Source organism: Microcebus murinus, chromosome 14 (assembly GCF_040939455.1).
Source record: "Microcebus murinus isolate Inina chromosome 14, M.murinus_Inina_mat1.0, whole genome shotgun sequence".
NCBI classification, from domain to species: domain Eukaryota; kingdom Metazoa; phylum Chordata; class Mammalia; order Primates; family Cheirogaleidae; genus Microcebus; species Microcebus murinus.
In genome coordinates, this window is record NC_134117.1 from 37,442,030 (window position 1) to 37,454,169 (window position 12,140).

General features: G+C 36.4%; 1 protein-coding gene across 2 annotated transcripts in view; it reads left to right on the top strand.

The window, feature by feature from the left end:
* Nucleotides 1–12,140, top strand: part of PRKG1 (protein kinase cGMP-dependent 1) — a 1,210,052-nt gene that overhangs the window by 341,937 nt on the left and 855,975 nt on the right. The window lies entirely within an intron of this gene.

Sequence of the window (12,140 nt, forward strand, 5' to 3'; positions counted from 1 at the left end):
TCCCATCTCTCTCATGTGCTAAAAGATAAATAAAGGTAAGAGCCATCAATTTAGAAGGTTTTCATTTGACAGAAGAGATGTAAATGGTAGAAAAGCTGGTAACTCCCCTAGGTCACACAGCTTCTTAATTGAAGAGCTAGAATCCATGTCTCTTGGTTTTCATTCCAATGCTGTTTGCTTAACAACACACTGTCCAGTTAATAGCTTCTCTTTAGTCTTTGGATGTCCCTGACAACTCTCACCACTTTTATTAAATAAAGTGCTTTCCAAGTCTATTTTTGCAAGAATCTTTAGGACCACATGTCCCCTATGTACCTAACTTACTACCCTAGTTTGTCACTTATGAGAGAAAAATTTTGGCTTTGGCCACACCACTCTGAATGAGCCTGATCTTGGCCATACACCACCCTGAACGTGTCTGATCTTGTATGATCTTGTAAGCCAAGCAGGGTCAGTCCTGATTAGTACTTGGAAGGGAGAAAAAGCATGCTCGTGAAAAATATCCACATACACCAAAGACATTCCTGGACACTAAAATGTTGAAGCACATCTGGAATGGAATAGCCTGAACAACAATCAGGTAAAGGTTTATTGTTTACTCTTTTTTTCTTGTTATACTAACTCTTACAAATTAGCTCAGGACACTCAATTTTGGAGGGACTGTCTCCTTATTATGGTGGTTGTCATTTTGATGATGAGGTGAGTAATTTCTTGGTACCTTATGAATTATCAAGGTCAGACTGGCTAAAGCATAATATGGCAAACAAGAGTGAGTCACTGAGTGACTGCTGCAAGGTTGCTCTGCTCTGTGATCTTGTGAGAGAGAGTTCCCTGCTTGAATGCTCTTTCAAAAGGGGTAAAAGACTTTGAAATCTATTTTTCTTACAAAGCCATTGTTCTTGCATTGTTCCCCACAGATACCTTTTTTCTTTAAGATATAAACATGCTCTGGGTGCTGAATGAATCCATCTTTATTTCTTGCAAACGAGTTTGGTTAAACTACTTTTATTTCAGAGTTTGCAATAGAACCAATAGACTACCTTTCTTTTTTTTCTTCTCTTTCTTTCTTTCTTTCTTTTTTTTTTTTTTTTTTTTGTTCTGGCAGGATAAGAGTCCTGGGTGCCTGTTCCTAAGGGGGCTTGAGGTTTAAAATGATAACAATAAAATTATAATAACATGAGACTGAGAGTATGTGTGTGTAAGGAAGGAAGATGGTTAACTCCAAGCAGCAGCCAGTCCCAGCCTTTCTCTCTTATGCTTTACATGGTATCTCATTGATAATGAAAAGAAATATAATGTGAACCACAAATGTAATTTTAATTTTTTAGAAGCCATATTAAAAATAAATTAAAAGAATCAGATGGAATTTATTCTAATAATAGATTTTATTTAATCTAGTGCATCCAAAATATCACGTCAGCATGAATTAATATAAAGTTGCTAATCAGATATTTTACATTTTTTTACATTAAGTCTTAGAAATCTAATTAATATGCTATGCCCAAAGCATACGTCAGTTCAGACTACCCACATTGCCATGCACAGTGGCTACTATATTGGACAGCACAGTTATAGAGTGAAAACCAGCCCCCAAGTTTAGCATTCGAGATCATTCATAATCTGTCCTCTAATGTTGGATTTTTTAACTTCTTGTGCCCCTACACCTTCTGTATTCCAGCTTTACTGTAAGTTTACTTCTTATTTCCTGAACATGATATAGACTTTCATCTTTTTATGTCTACAGTGGCCTTTGCCTTTATTTACTCTTTCCATGTTACAAAACACGTCCCAACTTTACAGGCAGCCTGTTATGGCTTTTCATGGGCTTTGATTGAGATTTCATTTCAATTTCATTGCTTAATAGTTAGGTGACCTTATGCAAGCTGTTTAGTCTCTATGAACTACATATTACCTATCTTTAAAAAGAGGATAATAACTACACTGCCTGTGTGCCTGTGTATGTGTGAATCTGAGAGGGAATAAATCAATATAATGAATATAAAACTGATATAATGAATGTAATAAAAACGATACATGGTGCAGTAGTTCCCAGAACATAATAGCTAAAATTCTCCTTTCTGAGTTGCTTCCCTAGTTGCTTTTGTGAGTAGCACTCCCACCCCCATCTGCCAACAGTGCCCCACACATGCTCTTCAATGGTGGGGGAGCTTACTCTTAAGTAAGCTTCTCATTCTTTTTATTTTGCAGTCTCACCTGCTTATCTTAGTCCCATCTTCAACACCCCTGTTCTGTCTTTGCTCCTCAGTTACCATTATCATCTCTTTTTCTTCTTTCCTTCTGCCAAAATGCTAACAGCAAAATTCATAGCCTCTGGGTTTTTTTGGAAATGAATGACTTTGGTACCAAGCAGAGCTGCACAGGTGCCCTTCCATTGGGGCTGAGAGCCAAAAAGCTACCACTGAAAACTATGCCCAGCTCAGGGTGACAGCACAGCCAGTTCTATCCCCTGCTGTAATAGTTTCCTAGGCAACCAATACACACTGCCTCTGGAGGAAATGCAAGGAAGTAAAGTCAAAACCTGCATCATTTCCACAGTTTTCTACATATTTCAAGTGCTAAAAATATTTTAAAAATATGGATAACTGAACATATGTTTTATTATTTCATGTCATGTTGGTTATGGCCTCTGTCATATCTCTAATGGAATTGCTAGCTAATTCCTAGCCATGGTGTTGTATGAGTAAAATTTTGGTTATTTCTAGTGGCATAAGGTTTATAGTTTTTTAAACAGCAGTCTTGCCCATCTTTCATTAGATTTAACCCTGTATTTGATGTGTATGATCTTTTATGAATAATATAAATTTCCTACTTTAATTTCTGTTGCTAATATGTAAAGGTACAATTGAATTCTGTTTTGTATCCAGAAAACTTGCTAAATCATTTTATAATTCTAATAGTTTCTATGTAGATTATTTGACTTGATATTTCTATCAAGTCACTTGCAAATTACAAGAATTTGAATTCTCCATTTCCTTATCACTTTTTTTTCTTGCTTTAACATTTTCTAAAACTTCTGGTACAGTGGTGAGTAAAGTGGAAACAGTGGACAGCCTTGTCTCGTTCCCAAAATCAGGAAAAGTCTTCAACATTCATCATTAAGTGTACTATTCTTGTAGTTCTTTTGTGTATACTCTTCTATTCCTATTTGCTAAGAGGTTTTTTTAAAAAATAGCAAATGGAAATAGATTTTGTCCTATTCAAAATTTGTTAAAAGGGTTTTGAAAAATTACACATGGAGATATAATTTTATCAAATACTCATTCTGCATCTACTGATATAATCATAGGATTTTTCTCCTTCCTTTTGTAAATATGGTGGTTTAAAGTCATTGATTTTTAGTTGATAAACCAATGTTATATTCCTGAAATAAACCCAACTTGGTCATGATGTATTATACTTTTGAGTCATTGGATTTCTTTTGCCAATATTTTGTTCAGGATTTTTGTAATTATGTTCATGACAGAGAGCTGTTGATTTTTTCTTTCCTCGTAATGTCTTTAGTAAGTTTAGGGATCAAGGTTATTTTAGCCTCTTAAAATAAAGCATGTATTGGCCTTTGGCTCTATAAGGTATCATTATGTCCATCTATCCATCAATTTATCTATCCATTGATTCATTCATTCCACAAACATTTATTGAGGGGCAATATAACATAGTGGTTAAAAGTGTATATTCTAGGCTGCCTATGTTTGAATCCTTTTTTTAGAAAAAAAAAAAACTTATTGTGACTGTATTAGTCATCTATTGTTGTATAACAAATTTCCACAAACTTAGCAGCATAAAGCAACACACATTTATTACCTCATAGTTTCTGTAGTCAGGAATCTGGGAACAGATTAACTGAATCCTCTGCTTCAGAGTCTCTCACAAAGCTGCAAGCAAGGTGTTGGCCAGGGCTAGGATTTCTTCCGAGGCTTGATGGGGCGGGGGGTGTTCCATGGTTTGAATGACTGTAGCCTCTCCAAAGTTCAGGTGTTGCCAATGTGATAGTATTAAGAGGTGATTAGGTCATGAGGGCTCCTCCCTCATAAATGAGATTCAGTGCTCTTATAAAGGGCTTGACAGAGGGAGTTGGGCCCCTTTTTGCCCTTTCAACCTGTGTCATGTGAAAACACAGCATTCTTCTCCTCCAGAAGATACAGTGTTCAAGGCACCATCTTGGAAGCAGAGAGCAGCCCTCACCAGATAACTGAATCTGCTAGCACCTTGATTTCAAACTTCCCAAACTCCAGAAATGTGAAAAATAAATTTCTGTTCATTGTAAATTACCCAGTTTCAGATATTTTGTGGTGGCAGCTCAAAATGGACTAAGATAGGAGGAATCTGCTTTTAAGTTCAGGTGACTGTTAGCAGGATTCAGTTCTTTGCAGGTTGTCAGACTGAGGACCTCAGTTACTTCTTGGCTATAGGCTAGAGTCTACTCTCAGTTTCTTGCCATGTGGGCCTTTCCATATGGCAGCTTACTTCATCAAAGTCATAAACAGTCAGTAGAGTCTGATAGCTAGATAGAAGTTATAATATTAGGTAACATGATCACTGATGGAACATCCCATCACCTTTTGCCATGCTTTATTGGTTAGAAGCAATGTACAGGTCCTACTCACACTCAAAGAAAGGGGATTAAATAAGGTGTGAATACCAAGATGTGGAGTTAATCAGGGGTCATCTTAGAGTCTGTCCACTGAAGTATGTTCAACATATTACTTATATGTGCATTAGGGTCTTCATCTACTAAGGGAAGACTATAATAGCACCTATGCATACGGCCATTAGGAATGCTAAATCATGTAATTTAAACAAAGCAGCCAGAATAGTACTTGGCATATAAAGCATTGCATTAGTGTTTGATGCAATTACAGGTTGAATATCGCTTATCTGAAATGCTTGGGACCAGAAGTGTTTTGAATTTAGGATTTTTCAGATTTGGGGAGGTTTGCAGAATACTTAGTGGTTGAGCATTCTTAATCTGAAAATGCAGAACCCAAATGCTTCAGTGATATTTTCCTTTGAGCATGATGTCAGCATTCAAAAAGTTTTGGATTTTGGAGGATTTCAGATTTTGGATTTTTGGATTAGGGATGCACAACCTGCTAAATGCTTGATAGTATTACTCGGTGTGGGGGACTTCCTGAGTAATGGGGACAAAATCCTTGCCCTGATGGTGTTTACAATATAGTGGAGAAAGACAGGAAATGAATACATAATTATATAATTTAATGAGTATTGATGGTGGTGGGGTGTTACTATTTTATATAAAGTGATCAGGGTAGTTCTTATTAGTGGCCTGAAGGAATGGAAGGGGCAAGTCTCTCATATATCTTGGGGATAGCAAGAGTGAAGTCTTTAAGATGAGATTGTATTTACTTTAAGAACCACATGGAGGCTTGCTTTGAAACTATACATTATAACTTATAAATATTCATGGGAGTTATTCAGAGATGACAGTTTATTCTCAGAGAGCTCCTCCATGTATGCAAAACACTACTCTCTAGAACTGTTGCAGAAAATGTGTAAAACACTAAGAGGTCATGCTCAACAGGAACAGTGAAAAGGTCAATCTAGAATCCTGGAAGGCCAAAGCTGAGATGCCTGGGGTGATTATCATAATTTTGATTGAGTTAAATCCAGCTGTAACAAATGCTATCGCAGCAATGTATTAATAAGAACAGTTGAATGTCCCTTATTTCTTTTTAAGCTATTCATAATTCAGTTAATTAAGCTTTTTGAAATGATACAAAAGCCTAATGTATATTTCCTTCTAGCCCATATTTTCATAGTTTTTACATAGTTCTAATCAGAATACAGATGCATTTGTCTATTCCCTTTTTATCACTGTAGTGTTTTATAAATGAAATATATTCTGTTACTGATGATCAGCAGGGTTTTGGTTTTTAGTAATTAGTCTTTAGTCTTTTGGTTTTTAGTAATTAGTCTTTAGTCTTCCACCATATTGGTGTATCCAAAAAACTTGGTTTTATGCTCCTGGGCAATTTGGTTTTATTACTTTTATTTTTTTTGTTTGCTGTTGAAAAATTAGATGCTGTTAACATTTCTGACATGATACCTTTTTCTTTCTTTAAATTATTTTTAGAATAAAATCTCAAGAGTGAATTACTTGTCCAAAGGACCTGAAGACTTTTATGTAGCCCGTGTATTTCAATTCACATTGACTAGGGTATATTCTTTTGGTAGTAACACAAAATATCACCATAGCTGGGTGATAAACTAAATTTCCATAGACTTTACTATTTCTGAACATGTCCTTTACTCCCATACACTTAATGTTATAATCTATCAGCAATTTAAAAATCCAGTTTTTATCCCTTCAGGCTATAAACAGAAATCTTATTCTTAGTACTCTCTATGCTAATTGTATGAGTAACTGGGTATTTTTATTTCACATAGTAGTTTAGAGTAATCTGAATATTTGGATAGACTTCTAATTCTATTATTTGCTACCAGTGTGGCCTTGCGAAAAGTATATACCTGTTCAATTCCTCAGTTTCCTCATCTGTAAAATGAGGATAATAAGAATACCCACCTTAAGGCTTTGTTTCAGTTAATATGTGCAAAATGTTAATGTGTAGGATAGGGCTCAATAAATGTCAGCTGTTACTATTATAGCATGTGTTCCTCAGTTATCATCCAACGATCTTGTTGAACCAAACTTGAAGGGATAGGAGTTTGCTTGAAGCTTTAGTAGCAGCTACCGGCAGACTGGAGTCTGCTAGCACTGCGGAAGACAGTATAGTTCAATATATGTCACATGGCAGGCCAAATCTCTCCTGTGGCTATATGTGTTTATCCTATATCATTTTGTTGTTGTTGTTGTTATTATTAAATTAGTTGTTAGAATTTAAAAATTTTGAAATTTCACATACAATCCTGATTTGTTACTTTCCTTTTTAAAAAATTAAACGATAAAGCTAACCATCAGCTAGAACAGAGTAGCAACTGTTTTCATTAGAAGAGGTTCTGAAAAGGACTACACATTCATTCCCCAAGGGCTATGTCCGCCTCATTCCCTGTTGCTTATACTTTGCCTGCTTTATTCATTTACATTACTTTTCTGGCTTCTAGAGAATTTGCATTTGCCTCTAACAGCACAGTGAATGAGATCTTGACCTCTGAAGATCAAGACGCCTGGGTTAGAATCCTTTCTCTGAACTACTCACTGATGAAAATCCAAGTCACCTGATTGATCATGTACATCACTAGACATTGCAGAGCATCCAGGGCAGCATATATTTTGTACCAGGCTCCAGGATATCTCATGAGAGACGCTCTGTTTGTTTTAGCCTTGGCCTTCAGGCCAAAGACATCCTTTCCTCTACTCTACGAGAAGTGTGAATTAACAAAATTACAAGAAATAGTAGAATGTCTAAAATGCTGGTGAAAAAAGTCTGTGCTCTTTCTGGAAAGACTGAAAATGGTTACTTTGAAACAGTGGGGAATCCTTACCACTAGCACTAAGCTTCTATTTTTATGCCTAGGAGAGTTTTTGAAGCCATTACTCTATGTTCTCCAGTCTTAAAATGCATTATTCACACACAACATAGTTTGGAAATGGCAGAGAGACTGATCTCATGATAGAGGTGTGCAGTTTTACCGTGGCACTAGCTGACCATCATAGTACAAGGGATGGGTAGACTGGAGCTAATTGGCTCTTTTGGGCTTTTGAGAGTTAGTGTTTAGGTTCCAACTGAGCTCTGCATTTTTCCTTATTCACAGTGTAATTAATAGAGAAGGGGACTATTGTACATTTGCATGAAACTCCAACCTCAATACACATATCCTGGGGGCTAAAGAAAACAGTATGCAGTTGCTCCTCATTAAATTTGGGGTTTCCGGCTAAGCAGAGTAGGCAAAAAAAGCACAGTGATGAAAAACCGAATAGACCTTAGTCTATTGCACTGCTACTCATGTCCTGTAAGACCCAGGGCAATGTATTTAAATTATTATTGACTTAATTTTTTATCTATAAAATGGGGCAACATTAATACCTCTTTCATAGGATTATGTGAAAGAATGCATATTAAATACTTAGGATATAAATAAGCACTCAGAAAATAGAATTGCCTATGGTTTTCCCTCTGTATTAATTCAACATGATGAGGAATTTCTATACAGCGATAAATGAAAGTCACACAGGTCTTGCCATCACAGACCTAAAGTCTAGTAGGGTTTATGCTAACCTAAATATATTTTTGTCTTATAGCACATCCATTGAGAGGTTGACAATCTGTCTCTGAATCTCTAGCCCCACTCTTACTCACTCTGTGACATAAGGCATCATAAACTTTCTGTTGCTCTGCATTCTTATCTATTAAATTGGGACAATAAGACATACCTTGTAGTGTCGGGCACAAGGTAACTAATAATAATGAAGAGGGGGAGAAAAGCTAGCATTTGTCACATCTATTCTATTTGTTATTACATTTATCACAGATAGTTAATGTACTAACTTTCAGATATATCAATTTGTTTATACCCCACAGTTACTTATAAAGTAGTTTTGTTTTTTTTTTTTTTTGGTCCCATTTTATAGATGAGGACACTAAGGCATAAGAAGCAAAATACTCAAGCCATGTCAGTTGTTTTGATTGGCATCATTAATAAAATTAACATCTTTCAAATTCACGACAATTAGATTTAAATCATAGTTTTTCATTCCTTTTTAGTAATCCTATTACATCTATATAGCTTATCTAACTTTCTGTGGATGAAAATGTGGGGTAATTGTTATGGCATGCCCTTGAAGAGCAAGTTTCACGGCTCACACAGGAAGTCGTCTGCCTGTTTGTGTTAACTCCGGAATGAATTTTACATCCTTCTCTTCACTTGGCAGATTTAACTGAAGAGTTGATCGAGTGAGGCTGTCAGGCTAACCCTTGAGACTAGGAATAAAAATTTTGGACAGTGAACATTGGCAGGCAGAGGGCTATGTAACTAAAAGACTAGATGAAATGAGTATTTTCAACCTGTTGAATCTCTTAACCGTTTTTATCCACAGCCTGTATCTGTGAAGAAAAGCACAAGTGAGGGTACTCTGAGCTAAAATAAGTAGACTGAGGGATCTTACACACAAACTAAGACTGACATCCTTGCTTGATGTGCTGTTTAAACCACAGAGAAACTGTGCTGTTTCCACTGCTGTCAGCTCTGTGATGAGACACCACCTTCCAGGCTATTTCTAGTTGCACGGCTTCTCTTCACTTTCAAACACCTCTTAGCCCCTTCCCCTGCTTCACTTTCCTCCATAACACTTACCCCTCTCTGTAGATTATACACTTTACTTATTTAATGTCTATTCCTCACACTGGTAGAATATTAGGACCTGCTTGTGCTGATTTGCAAGAGCAGATTGCTAAATGTTCAGGAATTTTGCGAGCTAGTTGTTAAATTGGCTATAGTGGGAGCATTTACACCATGGAAATTGGTAAATGCTACAAATGGCACCTTATCTTTTTCAGAGAGGTGATTTACCAGCACACTATTGCCTTCCCCTCATTAAACATAAGATCCATGAGAGAAGAAATTTTTGTTTATTTTGTGCACTGTACTTCCCTCCTAATCAGAAAGGTGCCTTTCACATAGCAATTAAAAAGTGTTTGTTGAAAAAGTATGAAATGAGCATATGAGTGAGTAAACCAGTGAGTGAATGAATAAATGAATGAATGAACAAATGAAAGTCATTCAGCGCCTGTCACATGGTAGTAAGACTAATCATCATACCTGCTTTTCTTGGTGCAGTGACTGAGTGAGGCACAACCTGGGCATGGAGAGAGCTTAGTTGCTAAATGGATTTTACTAAATCCCAGTGTAGAGTTGAGTCACAAAACTTGAACACCAAGTCTAGAGTTTTGAGTTTCTCTCTTCTTGACTCTAACTTTGGCCTTTGAGCCAACAAAAATTTTTTAGCTAGATTTAGTAAGTCAAGCTTTTCATTGCTTAGTCACTAAAATGGAAAAGAGCTAAGAATATGTAAACAGAAACCTGAAAAAAAATTGCATGTGCCTTGTGGAAGTTAAAACAATTTGGCTTGAGCTTCCTTTCATTTCCCCAGCTCATATTTATACTTATAAGTCACTCTAAACAAGAATGATACCTAATTTTTTAGCTTGATTATTTATAATTATATTACATGCACGTTCTATCATACAATATTATGGATTGCCAAGAACTATATTACTTTGTGTCACGAACTCTGGTATTGACTTAATATACCTCCCTTTCTGGAAGGAAACTAGACATTCGGAAATAAAGCATATGGTCAGGATTGAAAATAGACTACCTAAAATATAATCAAGAATTTATTTTTGTTGTTTTTTTTCCTCAAAATTATCTCATTGGTTTTTTTCTTGATATTGATGCCAGAATGGGTTACTAGATTCCAAACATCATCGTTTGCTTGATATGGCCTTGAGAAAGATGGGATTGGGTCTGGAGGGACTTGAATTTGAGGGAAAAAATATCCCAGGTTTAAAAAATTATGAAAGATATAGAAAAAGGAGAAGTTGAGTTTGTTCATTAACTTCTTAGAATGGGGGCAACTCTTGAAACTGAGATAAGGTGGTGTAAGTACAATGAAAACACTTTTGCTAGTGAATGCTGAAATATAGTTGAAGATGTAGATCTAATGAGTGAACCCCATCTGTGATTAAGCAAAGTTGAAATTTCTAAGGGATGTTTTAAAACATCCCTTAGAAATTTCGAAGGACAATGATACCATTTTATATTAAGAGTCTTTTAGGATCTATTATCAGAATAAAAATAGCTTCTATTATATTTATGTTTATGATGTGATCTGCTCTCTGCTTTATAATATCTATACTTCTTTATAAGCATCTCACTTTTTAAACAACCTTAAATGATACTGTGAGGTAGATATTTGTATTAGTTAAGATGCTTTAGGAAAAAAAGTGTCAGAATGCCAATTTAAAGTGGCTAGACCAGTAAAGAAAGAGGAATTATATTACAAATTTACAAGTCCAGAGTCAGTGTGGGCTGCTGGCAAGAGAAGAACAGAGCTCTAGCTCCCTTTTCTTGGCTCTGTTACTGTGTCCCTTTCCATGTATCAACTTTGTTTTCCCATTTAACTGAAAGTTAGCTGCCAGTTGGATCTAGGGCATGATGTTTTGTTATTCTTATCCAGTGGGAGAGGGGGAGAATCTAAGCATAAGTCCTTTTCTTTAGCATGTTTAGGCAAATTTATATCATATGACCACACTGGGACCAAACACCCTCTCCAGGGAAATGGCTAGTGCTGCTTGTCTGAGTTCTGTGGTCCTTGACCAATTAATTCACCAGCAAAGCAGACCAACTTACAAAGATTGGCTCACCAATAAAGATACACCCCTGGAGCAAGTGAGTTGGGTCCACTTTCTATGTGTCTCATGGCTATGTGAGGAGAGAGATGATCCTTGAAAAACATCAGGGGCTTGTTAGAAAGGATAAAGTGGGTGCTGAATAGGGAACAGACAACTAATTATCACTGCAGTCTTATTATCCAGAGTTTACAGATGTGGAAGCCAAGAGGTTCATCAAATTGTCCAAGATCAGGCAAGTAGAAGGAGGAGGAGAAGAAAGAGGAGGAGGAGAAGGAGTAAAGGAGAAGGAAAAGGAGAACAAGAAGGTGGCACACTCTTGTATAGCACTTAACTGTGTCAGGCACTGTTTCATGCACTTTATATAGCAATAGAAATGAACACATTTAATTTTCACAACAAGCCTAAGATGCAGGTGCTATTATTATGATTGCCTCTTTACAGTTGAGAAAACAGGCACATGGAGTTTATGTACCTTGCCCAACTGCACATAGCATATCCAGTGGAGCTGGGATTTGAATGCAGGAAAAAAAGGCAGATCTGGAATACATGGTCTTAACCATTCTACCAGCATCTCCTGACTAACCTGTCCCATATATAGCTTTTGGTTTTACTATGAGACAAACTAGTGGATGGACTGTTAGAGTATTTGTTTATTCTTGTGGGACTAATCCCTTGCTTTTTGGATCTCACAATTTATGCAGCTTGCCTCAACTTGAAATAGCCAGTCTACCCAATCTACCCAAAGTGCTACCCAAAGTGCTGATGACTTTATCTTTGATTATCAACTCT